The sequence below is a fragment of the Cynocephalus volans genome, chromosome 3 (assembly GCF_027409185.1).
Source record: "Cynocephalus volans isolate mCynVol1 chromosome 3, mCynVol1.pri, whole genome shotgun sequence".
Classification (NCBI taxonomy): domain Eukaryota; kingdom Metazoa; phylum Chordata; class Mammalia; order Dermoptera; family Cynocephalidae; genus Cynocephalus; species Cynocephalus volans.
Window position 1 is genome coordinate 13,574,603 of NC_084462.1, and position 12,952 is coordinate 13,587,554.

The window sequence follows — 12,952 nt, forward strand, 5'->3', positions numbered from 1 at the left end:
TCAGTGAATTCCCCACCACTTGTGAACCACTTTATTCTCATGGCCAGACTCTCAGAAACTCTTGCTGCATTCTTCCCAGACAGTAACTTTCCCATTCTCTACCAACACAAATTTCCACTTCACCACTGTATCTGCTGGCAGGAAGACAGAATGAGACCAGAATCCATCCTTGCTATAGTGGAGTGGGATGTAAGTGTTCCATCTCCCAAGACTCTCTCATGGTCTACAGTTACTGCAATGCATTGCACATGAGTGCTTGTGATATAATGAACCTGGAACCTGACACTAATCTGCTGAGACTCTGAAGACACTGCTACTTACTACCCTTTCTGTTTTCACATCCATTTCCTGACCTCTTGCTTTCACAAGAGTGCTTCTGCCAGAGTCCCTTCCCTGGTTTAGGCTTAACACTGGAGCCTCAAGACTGCCACCAAACCAACACCACTTCCAAAGATGAGTACCTAGGTACCATATCCCAGTCCTTGTTGTCAGCTGGGTCCTGACTGTCCAGTTGGGCAAGGCTCACTTCTTCTTTAGCTCTGTCCAAGAACAGGTTGCTAGAATGCAATTTCTCTGCAAAACATGTGGCAGCTTTGGCAGGTGTCTCTTTTCCTTTTTTGGAATCCCCATTCTGCTATAGGAGATTCAAGTCTTTAATTTGTTGAAACTTCAGAGTAACCCTTAGAGTTACCAATCTCAGAGGTAGCTAGAACTTCTGTGGCTGGAAATTGTCCAGAAGGAACATGCGGTCTTGAATTTTCAGTCTACTCCGGAAAGATTCTGTAGTATCCATGCTGCTTCCTGAGGGTTACCTAGGTCTTCGGTCCCAGAAATCAAATGTCTGTTGTTTTCTCGAAGATGCTCTGGTTTGGTGATCAGCTCCCGCTTGGAAGGTTCAGAGCTCAGCCCGCCGCTGCCGCCCTGATCGCCTTCCAGAGCCGCAGCCTCCCCAAGAGCGGCGTCCTTCCCCGTGTCCCCAGGGCAGCCCCGCTGCAGCCAAACAAAAAGCGCTCCGGACAGACTCGCTCCGACCAGCAGGGCAGACCAGACGGCGCCGATGGCTGACAGACAGCGGCCGCGGGAGACGACGGAGACCCGGGAGGAGGCTCGGGTCACGCAGACAGAGCCACGCCTACCCGGCTTGCCCCAGCCTGTTACGGTCTCTGTGGCAGGCCCCCCAGTGTAGACCCTCCTCGGCTAATACTCAACTTTCCCAGCCCCGCCCCACTCCCCGCCCTGGAGCAGCGGCCCCAGGCTCTGGCTGGGCGGAGACTAGAGCGCTCGGCTGTCAACGCTTTCTGTCACCTGCCCTGCCAGTCGCCCGCGGCGAAGGGCGCGAACCCAAGTGCACACAACTAACCCGCGCAACCCGGTCCTGTCCTACCGCCCTTTCTTCTCGCGCCAGCTGCCCGCGAAACCCTCCGGTCTGCGCTGGGCACCTCGGCGCCTCCTCCCCCTGCCACTCGGCCGCAGCGCTACCGGCTAGAAGCCTAGAGTTTCCAGGAACACAGAGGTGGGAGAGGCTCCGGTGCGCTGGCCTCGGCTGGGGCTGGAGAGGTAGCACGCTCGGGTGCGGTGGAGTTGGCGGGGAGGACAGCGGGCGGGGTGCCGGAAAACTCGGAGCCCTAGAAGAAGCTCCGCTCTGCCACCAGTTAGCCGCGCTTAGCCTCCCCGAGCCTCCGCCTTCCCGACTGTAAAATGACAGGGTTGTTCAAAGGACGCATCCGCGTACAATGCCAGTCGTTGCCACCATTTCTAGTTGTTGCTTCTTCTTCGATCTCATTTCAGGGTGTGTGGTTGCTGCAAAATGCGCGCCCGTCTGAACTGGATGTTGTCCAGGAAGGACTTTCTACAGAGAAGTTTATTAATAAAAATGACAACCCTTTATTATGCACCTTCTGTATTCCAGGTGTTTTGTGTATTTAATTCGATCCTTACAAAACAACAACCCTGTGAGCTAAGAACTAGACACATTCCTAAATTCACTCCTCTGATGATCTGATGGCTTTACACCCCAAGTTCGAGCCAGTGATCCCCACGTTTATACCTGCAGCTCAAGCCTTTACCTTGAACTACACACTACCTCATCCAACTGCTAGCGGCCACAGCTGGCAAATACCTGCCTTGGAGTAATTACTAAAATGGCTCCCTCTGGTAGAACAAATAATTCAAATGTGCCCCTTGCTTGGAGTGCACAGCAGCCCTGAAGGGGTGCAAGACTCAGCCAGTGGAGTTACTGGAGGGCTGGGTTACACCTTGGTTCAGGTCTCAACTCCTGCAATCATAAGGGAGGGGTAACGGGAGAGACTGCCTTCTGGGCATCTCCTCCTGGGTGCTTAATAATCTCAAACCCAACTCAACCAGATCTGACCAATCTCCCCATCTTCCTCCCCAAACCTGCTACATCCCCTCACCACTCCACTCCTCCTCCTAGCTTTCCTCATCTCAGGAAGTGGCAACCATAACCTTCCCATTGCTGCAAAACAAAACAAAACAACAAAACAAGTCCCTGCTTTCAAACCAGCAGTGAGTGATCCTGTTAAAACTAACTCCAACCATGTCAGTCCTCTGCCTCCAATTACTCTAGATCTCATAGCATAAACTTTTAAGACCCTGCAGGATCTGTCCCCCGTGACCTCTCTGAGCTCATCTCCATCTCCAGGACTCCAGCCACACCGGCTTCTTTGCCTAGAGTCATCCATGCCACACAGATATCTTCTTTCCCGCATCCCCTTCAAGTCTTTGCACAAGTGTCTAATTTTGCAGTTGTTCTATAAGCCTGAAATTATCTCAAACTAAAACATTTTTTAAATGCCAATGTTAGCCCAAAAAAAGAAATTGCAACTTTTCTTCATGTAAAAAAAAAAAAAACACCTACAGATTTAGAGAAAACATTTATTAAATAAGCAATTGAAAAAATACTGTTATCTGGAACACACACACATTCTATAAATCATTAAGGCAAACAATCCTAGAGAAAAATGATCAGATATTTGATAGATCATTTAACAAAAATAAATATTTCGAATGGCCAAAAATTATAAGAAAGTTACCCAACTTCATCATTCATGAAAATGCGTATTAAACCGGAATGAGATAAATTTACACATACCAAAAAAATTGGCAGTAATTGTAAATTTTGGTATTATGGAGAGTTAACTGGATATAGGTTAATGGAAACCCTCAGACATTGCTACTGAGAGTGTAAACTGTTGTAAACATTTTGGAAAACAGTTTGCCATTATGGTGAGAAAGACATATGTCAATACACAGCAATTCTATTCTTTAATCTGTACCTTAAAAAGGCATGCATGTGTGCACCAGGATACATTCACAAGAAAGTTCAGAGCAGCCTTGTTCATAATTGCTCCAAATAGGAAACTACCCATCAACTGTCCATATAAATTCTTTTATATGCATGCAATGGGCTTCTCTATAGCAGAAAAATAAATGAACTGAAGCTATACACAAAACATGAATGACTCTTATAAAAAATGTTGCCTGAAAGAAAGTAGACACAAAAGATCCATGGAAACCCCTCCTTCGTGTCCCTTACTACTGGTGTTCCTCAGAGTTATGAAGACTCCCAGGGAATTAGGTGTTGGGGAGAGGCCCTTGGGTTAGCCACAAAAATTCAAAAAAAGCCATGCAACTGGCTTCCACTTTCTTAATCATTGAACTTCGGTACCTTCTGCATCCCTCCCTGTGATATCATGGGTACTGCAAGGGCTCACAGAAAAGTTTCTCTCACAATTACGCCAGATAGCTTCTTTGGGTATGTTGATGTAATTTGCACTTGTTTTTACTGACAGGTAATTGCAGCAAAAGTGCTTAAAAGTTATTCTCAGTCCCCCATGTAGATGCTGTCATACATCTACAGTTGATTTGAAAGTCACTGGTCTGGTAGGAAAGGGGACCAGGGAACAATAAACCTGTAATTCAGGGCTCAGTGGCTTATTCCAATCACAAGACAGACTCAGCCTATCACCACAGCACTCACCATCACAGTATCATACAGCACAACGTGATTGTTTCCTTTTATACCAAGACACGGGGTAATCAGAAACCTGAGGAATAGATGAGGTAGGGGAAAGCAACTATTGCTGGTTTTAGAAGTGAAACCCTAAAAAAGATTTCACATAAAATGGGAGGCTAGTTCCTAGTAGGGGTAGAATATACTGTGACTACCCTGTCCTGCACAGTACAAATTCCTTCCGCAAACTGCCAGAGATTCTCCTTGATACCGTCCGTTTTTAAGTCTGAATCCTCCTATTTCTTCTACTCTTCATTACCTTATTCTCTTCCCCCTTCTCTTGATTAAAAGTTAATAGCCTTAAAATCATATGCACAAAATGGATATTTACATACCTAATTTTCAAAGTGCTTTAACTAGTTAAATGAGATAAAACCTTCCATCAAAAAATAGGGATTTTCATACTTTGCATCAAAAGCCCTTACATAATTAAAAGAGGAAATGTCCATGCATAGGGACCTGGAATGTACATAAAGAGTGTGAATGGCTCTTCCTTCTCTTTGGACTCTGCATGAGAGTTGATGTGAAAAATAGGTTCGTAAAGTTAGTCACTTGAGAAAAGGTTTTAGGTACAATCTGCATCTTCCTCCTTTAGACTGTGGGGTATTAGCAGAAAAGTTGCTACTGCTTAGCTCTTCACAATAGTCAGAACCCTGAAAATAATTATCAGTTGAAATCCAAATGAAGAAAGCTCATAATTGACTCCTTGTTATTCATGATGTACTCTAAATCTAAGAAGAGTTTTAGGACGTAAGCCTGGGATGCTAGAGGCAAGATGAGGAGGCGGGCGGTCCTCATCACATAAGCGTACTTCAAACTGTTTGTGGAAAAGTAGAATTAAAAGATAATACATATCTTTCCATGAGCTTTTTGAATACCCCCTTATACACTCAGACCCCAAATGCATAGCCCTGCCATCTGTTCTGTCCAGCAATGGAACCTCAAATGTTCTCCTGAGGGGAAAGTAACATGAGAGAGAGAGTGCCAGGCTTAGAGCCCCAGCACAAACTGGCATGCAGACGGGAATACCTCCACGTGCAGCAGAGCAGGGCGAGGGCACTCCTGTAACTGCTGGTTCTGAAAGTATCTCTTTGTGAATTCAATCTACTTCCAGACACTGCTCCTATCCACCCGCTTGACATTGGGGCTCAGAGACAGTATTTTTAGCTTAGGAAAATATACCTTTATTAGAATTAATTTTTGACGATTTACCTTTGAAGTTCATCTCATTTCAATTGTGTTAGAAAAAGTTCTTCTCTTCAATATCTGGTCTGCAATTATATCAATCTTTCTTTCTATTGTTGAAGACTTATACTCTGCCATCTGTCTCAGAATCTGGATTTTCTTGAATCTAAATTTTAATTTCTCTTTATAGCTACCCCCCCCCCACTCACCCCACTCTTCTGATGAATTGCTTTTCATTCCCTCTCTTTGTTTCTCATAGTGGAATCCTCAAGGACGGGGTTGTAAAAGCTTTAATATAGTTGTGAAACCTAATCTTTATAATGCAATTACACATTGTATTTTTGTCTTTTATCTGTCATTCCATCTTTCTCCTGAAAACCTTATGTTGTCCCTTCACACTGCAGAGCCATGGACATTATAGTGCATACTAGCAGGCAATGATAGATAGCGCAGTATGTGGGAAGCTTCCAATTCAGGCACAGGCTAAATCTCATGACATTATCTGGAATATGGTTAAGTCTCTCTATATGGGAGAACAGGACATACTTATGAAGTTGAAATAGTGTCTTTATAAGAAAATAATCTCTAACCTGCTAAAGAGGAAATAATCTTCCCTCCCCTCTTAAATTAAGAAAATAAGGACTGAATTTTCTTTCAGATATCAAGAGTACTAAGCAATTTTGTCAGTTTCAAAATTCAGGAGCTGGCTGGTTGCTCAGTTGGTTGGAGCACAACGTTATAACACCATATCAGCCAGCTGCCAAAAAAAAAGGATAAAATTCAGATGTTTTCCTAACGTGTTTTTTCTAATTTAGGCATTCATCTAAAGTCCCTTTGTAAAAGAGGATCCTGAACAATACTAAAGAAGACACAGGCTAAACCCCTTCTGTGTGAGAAACCATTGACCTTCTCTAAACCACCCCCTATGTAAGAAACCATTGAAAACAGGAACTGTTGCATAGAAACAGAAACCATACACAATGAAAATTTGTATGCTTGGTTGCTCTAACGGCTCACTTTTTGGCTTCTGTAACCTAGCTACCTAGCTTGCTTTGTGCACCTGCACAAACCTGTGTGCCAACGGGATGCTGTTTTTACCTTTTAAAACTCCACAAGACCAAAGCTTGGGGCTGTTCTCCCAAAATACCTAGGGGAGGCAGTCGCCGGCCGGCTAATAAATACTGTTAAAATTCCTAATTAAGTGTTTGGTTCCTTTCCTGTGTGACAACCTCACAACGCCTTGAACTACCTTTACTCTTTTCATCCATCCTGCTCAAAAATTTCTGTGCTTTTGGAGAACTTTTAAATTATATATTTTTTGTCTGAGTGGCTGGATTACAGGGAAGGAATGAATGCACTGTTGATATCAGGTAATTTAATTGTTTCACGAATAGTAGAAGTGTAACGTGATCATCAATTTAGAAATTAGAGAATTTGAAGGAAACTTGACTAAGAGTCAAAACTTATACTACTTCCAAAAAAGGAAGGAAGGAAGGAAGGAAGGAAGGAAGGAGAAAAAGAAAGAAAGACCTGAAACCTATAGGACAATGGCATTCTCTCTTGACAGTTCAGCTAGTTTGAAACAAGGTAGATACATAGCCTCACTCTTGTTTTTTTTTTTTTTTTTTTTCACTAAAAAAACAAAACATCTAGGTTGGCATAGATACCTCAATTTATTTGGCATGTGCAGGAGTGCACCAACATCACCTGTGGTGTGGAGAGTTATGTCTACCCCACTTTAGAAAAATATATGCAAGTGTTTGCCTTTCTCTATTCCTGCTGCCACTGTTAGGGTCAAGGGTATCAACAGCTCTCATATCAGTCATTGCTGTCACTAAATGAACCTCAAACCACCAAAACTTACCACGTTATACTATGGTCTAACACTTTTCTAACTCTTTTCCTAAAGATAGAAATACAAGGTCATCATCTGTGACCCTCAATTCTATACCATTAACCTGTGTGCCTAAACCTGCATCACCACTAGTTGGCTATCATTATTGTAGCTATATATTGATACAACAGAGCAAGCACTCCTCATTTATTAACCCAAATTCCCTTTTTTTTTTTTTTTTGAAATTGTGGTAGAATGCACATAGCAAAAAAATTGTCATGTTAACCATTTTTAAGTGTACAGTTCAGTAGTGCGAAGTATATTCACGTTGTTCTGCACCCAATCTTCAGAACTTTTTTATTGCAAAACCAAAACTCTGTATCTATTAAACAACTCCCCATTTCCCCCTCCCCCATTCCCTGGCAACTATCATTCTAGTTACTGTTTCTATGCGATTTCACTACTCTAGATACCTCATATAGGTGGAATTATGCAGTATTTGTGACTGGCTTATTTCACTTAGCATAATGTCCTCAAGGTTCACCCATATTGAAGTATATTTCAAAATTTCTGTCCTTTCTAAGGATGAATAATATTCCATTGTGTATATATATATATATATATATATATATATATATATATATATATATATATATATATATATATATATATATATATATATACTACACTGTGTTTAACCATTCATCTGCTAATGGACATTTGAATTGCTTCCGTCTTTGACTATTGTGAATAATGCTGCAATGAAAATGGGTGTACAAATGTATCTCTGCTGGGTCATATGGGAATTCCATTTTTAATTTTGTTGAGGACCTTTATTCTGTGTTCCACAGTGGCTGCACCATTTTACATTCCCACAAAGAGTGTATAAAGATTTGAATTTCTTCACATCCTCACTAGCATTTGTTATTTTTAGGTTTTGTTTTTTTCTGTGTTGTTTCTTCTGGCTAGTAGCCATTCTAATGGGTGTGGGGTGACATCTCATTGTAATTTTTTTTTTTTTTTTTTTTTTTTGCTGGCTGGTACAGGGATTGAACCCAAACCTTGGTATTATCAGCACCGTGCTCTGACCTACTGAGCTAACCAGCCAGCCCTCAATGTCATTTTGATTTGCATTTCTCTAATTAGTGCTGTTGAGCGTCTCTTCATATGCTTGTATGTCTTCTTTGGAGAAAATCTATTTTTTTGTGCACTTTTAAATCGGGTTTTTTTGTTTTTTTTTTGCTGTTGAGTTAGTTGTCACTCTTTATAAAAAGTTGTTAACTTTTTATACTCTGAATATTAATCCCTTATCATATATATAATGTGCAAATGTTTTCTTCAATTTCTCTTGTTAAACTTTGGATTCTAGCCTCTGTAAATTTCAGAAACAGTGTGTTATTCTTTTAAATTTTCTTTAGGGATTAATTAAAATTTCATTTAATATAGAGAATAATTTGGAAAACATTGACTTATTTGCAATAATGAGATTCATATCCATTAATATGGCATATCTCTTCCTTTATTCAAAATTCTTTATTCTAAAATAGCACTTTTTTCAGGTTCCCCATGTTTTTAATTTACATTCCTTGAAATTTAAAAATTAAGTTTAAATTGATATGCTAAAACTACAGTGCAATATTTTTTATACCTGTACTCATTCACAAGTGGGAGCTAAAAGAGAAAGAAGGAAGGAAAGAAAGACCACAGTGTTGCATTGGACTTGCAGAGGGAGAGAACATACCTAGGGATACAAAGTGCAGTGGGGGGAAAGGGGATGGGATGGAAGGTCAGGGATTAATTAGGTGGGGGACATGGGGTATAATCACAATTTGTGGTAATGGGTATGCTGCCCATATGGATCTGGCCACCACATCTTGGGCACACCTTGGTGACAGTCAGCTTTGTACCCCATGAATGTTCATAACCAAAAAAAAATTTATATATTTTATACCTAGTGTTTCTATCTGAAAAGAATATTGTTTTTATGTTAGTATTAATTGTAATTCAGTTAATTGAATTTAACAAATTGTATAACCAGATTTGAAAAATAAGAATTTTTTACAAACATTTTGCTTTATTTTTAATTTCCCATCATATTGACTACATGATAAAATATTTGAACAACTGAAATTTTGATAACCATTGTAATCTCGTTTCTGACTTTAATGAAGATGAGTACCTGGCTTCGACATCTTGATTTGGAACAATCCTTGCATCCTATGGAATTATTTGTTATAGGTTGATTGTTAAATTTTGTAATGGGTTTGTTCATATTTCATTAGGGATATTTAGATCTTCATAAATGAAAATAAGTTATAAATAATAACCATTTCTTAAAAAAACAAAAACAAAAGAATATGAAATAACCACAATAATCAACAGTCCTTTATTAATATTTTTAAATGGCCTTTTTGAATATCTTTAGAAATTCATATTTTGAGGGTTTAGATATGATCGTAATATTTGTTATGGTGTCTTGTTTTTCATATTTTTTTTCTTTTTTTTTTTTTTTTGCAGCTGGTGGCACACGGATCTGAACCCTTGGCCTTGATAGTATCAACGCCTCACTCTAACCAAATTAACCAGCCAGCCCTGTTGGGCATAATTTTCTAGAGCATTTCCTTTGTCTTCCATTTTATTTTACTTTTTATGTGGGCCTCAAACTTTGTAATAGTGGAGGAGGCTGAGGTATATTCAGAGCAAACACAGCTTGCTTAAGAATAGAAAAATTCTCTGGAACCTCAAAAAATAGTCCTTCTGGTGTGCACTTAATCACAATTTCATTTTCAAAGTCTCTAACTGTTAAATTTATAGGGAAGATATCACAGAACAGGAAAAAATATTTTTGGTCTAGGGCCCAAGAGTTACAATTCAGGGCTGGGAAACAGGGAAAATCTGTGGGTCATTTGAAATACCCACTGCCTGTTTGGTATGTTTACTCCAAGGAAGAGGTCAAGCAAAGTTGGCAGGGTTGAATGCCATGTATCTACCATGAATTAATAAGGGTCACCATCTCTATTCATAGTTAATGCACCTTGAATATTTAAGTATAAGGCAATATATTAGGTGCTTTTTCTTCTTCAGAGTACCCACATTGAACTGAATTGAGGAATTTTTCTTGGTCGTGGTTCTTCTTTCATAAGAGGGGACAATCTTTCAGTATTCCTTCTGTTTACAATATCTACAAGTGTCATTGGCAACAGGTTGTTGGTTGGGATATGGGCCATGTAGCTGTTTGATTTGCAGGGCCACAAGTTTACTTTTGGGTGGGTCCTGCTTGGTTTTTGTTCTAAACATTTTGTCAGGTGCTGAAGTTCAGCTAAAGAGGCTATTTCCCATTAATAGATCTCCAATTTCAGGTTTAACACCTTTGACAAAATAAGATAAAGAAGATGCTCTTACATCAACACCTTCTTTAACTAACTCGCTAATATTGCCAAAAGGTATTTCTAGTCTATCCTGAAAACCTCCTATAATTTCATCTCTCTCTCTCTCTCTCCTTTTTTTCTTTTTTCTTTTGCAAGACTGAATTATGGTTCAGTCAATTTTTATTGGAAATGTTTTAGTATGATTTTTAGGAGATTTAGGCCTTCTTTTCTGGCTTTTTGTTTGTTTTTTAATGCTCAGATTTACTGTGGGAAGAGGAATCCAGTAGGTCTAATAAGATTTTTGCAATCCAGGATTTAGTAGCTGAGGTTCTGATTCTAAATGTGTACAATTTGATACAGGTCAGGGAACTCGGGGACATATGCACCAAAAATAATTCTAAATTCTTCTATAAATATTTACTGGTATTATTTTGATTTAGAGAAATATCTTTAGTTATACTTCTTAATTCAGACCAGATCCAAGGTTTAAATTCTACAGTTGCCTGCCTACCTGGCTCATGGAAAGAATAGGTACTCAGAGGTAACTGGTTTTAGGAGAGTTGTTGGGAAAAGGTAAGGAGTCTGGACAAAAGAAGAAAGAGGAAGGAGGTGTGGAAGGAAAGATCAGAAAAATAAGAGGAAAGAGGAAGACTTGGATACAGACAGGCAACTGGAGGAAAAGGAGAAGAAGGCTTTACTAGGAAATAAGTCTAGTTTGCTCTTGCTTAAGCTTTTCAAATTGCTCAAGCTTTGGCTGATGAATCCTTTTTAAAAACAATTTTTAATTCAGAATTTTACTTGGAGGCCTCTACATACTCCAAAACAAACAACAAAAAAATGCTGCCCACTGGGCTTGTGATACCTTATTCTCCTTCTCTTCTAAGGCACCTCCCAAGTGAATAATTTTGTTCAAATCAAACATTCCCCAGAGTTGCCACTTGGGCCCACATCATCCTTGGTAAAGTTATGACATTTAGAAAGATAGTTGCAAGAATTCTGATTATAATGAGTACATATAAAAAGCAGTAGTTATTCCTGCTAGAGATTTAGACTTAAATGACCCCATGAGCACTGGTGATGGTAAGTGGAAATGTAATCCTTGTGCTCCCTGTCTCAGGCCCCAATATCTGGCTCTAGAGTCTTTGTGGAAGAATAACATATAAGATTGTAAAAGCTATTAAGATGTTAGTGGGTGGAGTGAGACTGTGAGCATAACTGACTCCATCTTGAGCCGTTACTGCTTGCTATGTTCTTTGTGTGAACCTTGCCCTCAAAAGTATTACAATAATTAGGGGCAAGGTAGTTAGAACAACAGATAGAAACAGCTTGCTTACTATAATAAAGGAACTTAATGAATAAGACATTTAGCATTAGCAACATCAGATTGTTTTTAGTAACTTCCTTGTAGCATTTTCCATTGCTTTGTGTGAACTGCCTATATAAACTTGGGCTCAGCCAGGAGGTGGTGTGGAGAAACCTTGCATATGCTTTTGGGTCATCGCCAACCTGATCCATCATCCTGTATGTAAGTTACCCTTTAATACAATTCTCTGCTTTACCACATGGAATTGCCTGCTTCATTTTTCAGTCTCAAGATACCTTCTCAGTTTGGTGGGCATTATACTTTTAGCTCATCCTCCTACAACCACTTACAAACACAGATACAACAATCAGTACCTCTTGGCAGGTGGAAAAATAGTGAGAACATTTTCTCTGAGTCAAAGCCCAACTTCCCCCTCCTTCTACGTCTCCTGAGGATACAAAATCAAATTTGGAGAACCCCATCCAGTTTTATTGGTGACCCACAGCAAAGTTTGTCCAAGTGGTTGTGGGTCCAGTGAGAACCACAAACTCACCATCTGAGGCCGGCTTGAATGTGTGAATGGCTTACGCTTGAATGTGTGAATGGCTTACAGGACCTATGCCTGCATTATACCCTGAGACTCCTTTTTTGTTTGTTTGTTTTTGTTTTTGGTGGTGGCTGGCTGGTACAGGGATCAAAACCTGGACCTCCGTGTTATCACCACCACGCTCTAACCAACCGAGCTAACTAGCCAGCCCTGATCCTCCTTCTTATAACTTGCAACACTTTTAGACAACACATCACAAAACAGTAACACAAAAGATGGCAAAACGAGATAAGAAGCAATTGCCTGATCCCACCAAGGATGCCAAACAAATGGGAACCAATTACAGAAACTGAGTGCCAAACTGAGAATAAATAGATCAGGAATTCAACACATAGAAAATGGAGTTCAATCCTAGTGCTAATGTAACATGTCTAGACAAGATAGACTAGAAAAGCCCTAAAAGCAAAGAACAAGGGTCCTCTGTGGATACAGCACCTGGTTAAGGCTGGAATCCACTGCAACAGATAGTGCGGACCAGATCTTGGTGTGACCTCCATGATTAACTGTGAAGACCAACCAAATGAGAAATGCAAAAGTATTTATTCAGAGCTTGGTAAAAAAAAAAAAAGGGGGGGGGGGGGTTCGGCCACCATTACTTGTTTTGGCAGACTTCAAAGGCAGG

The 12,952-nt window shown here is 40.2% G+C and overlaps 1 pseudogene; it reads right to left on the minus strand.

The window, feature by feature from the left end:
• The window catches only part of LOC134372450 (starch-binding domain-containing protein 1-like), a 21,977-nt pseudogene continuing 9,025 nt past the window's right edge, over positions 1-12,952 (minus strand).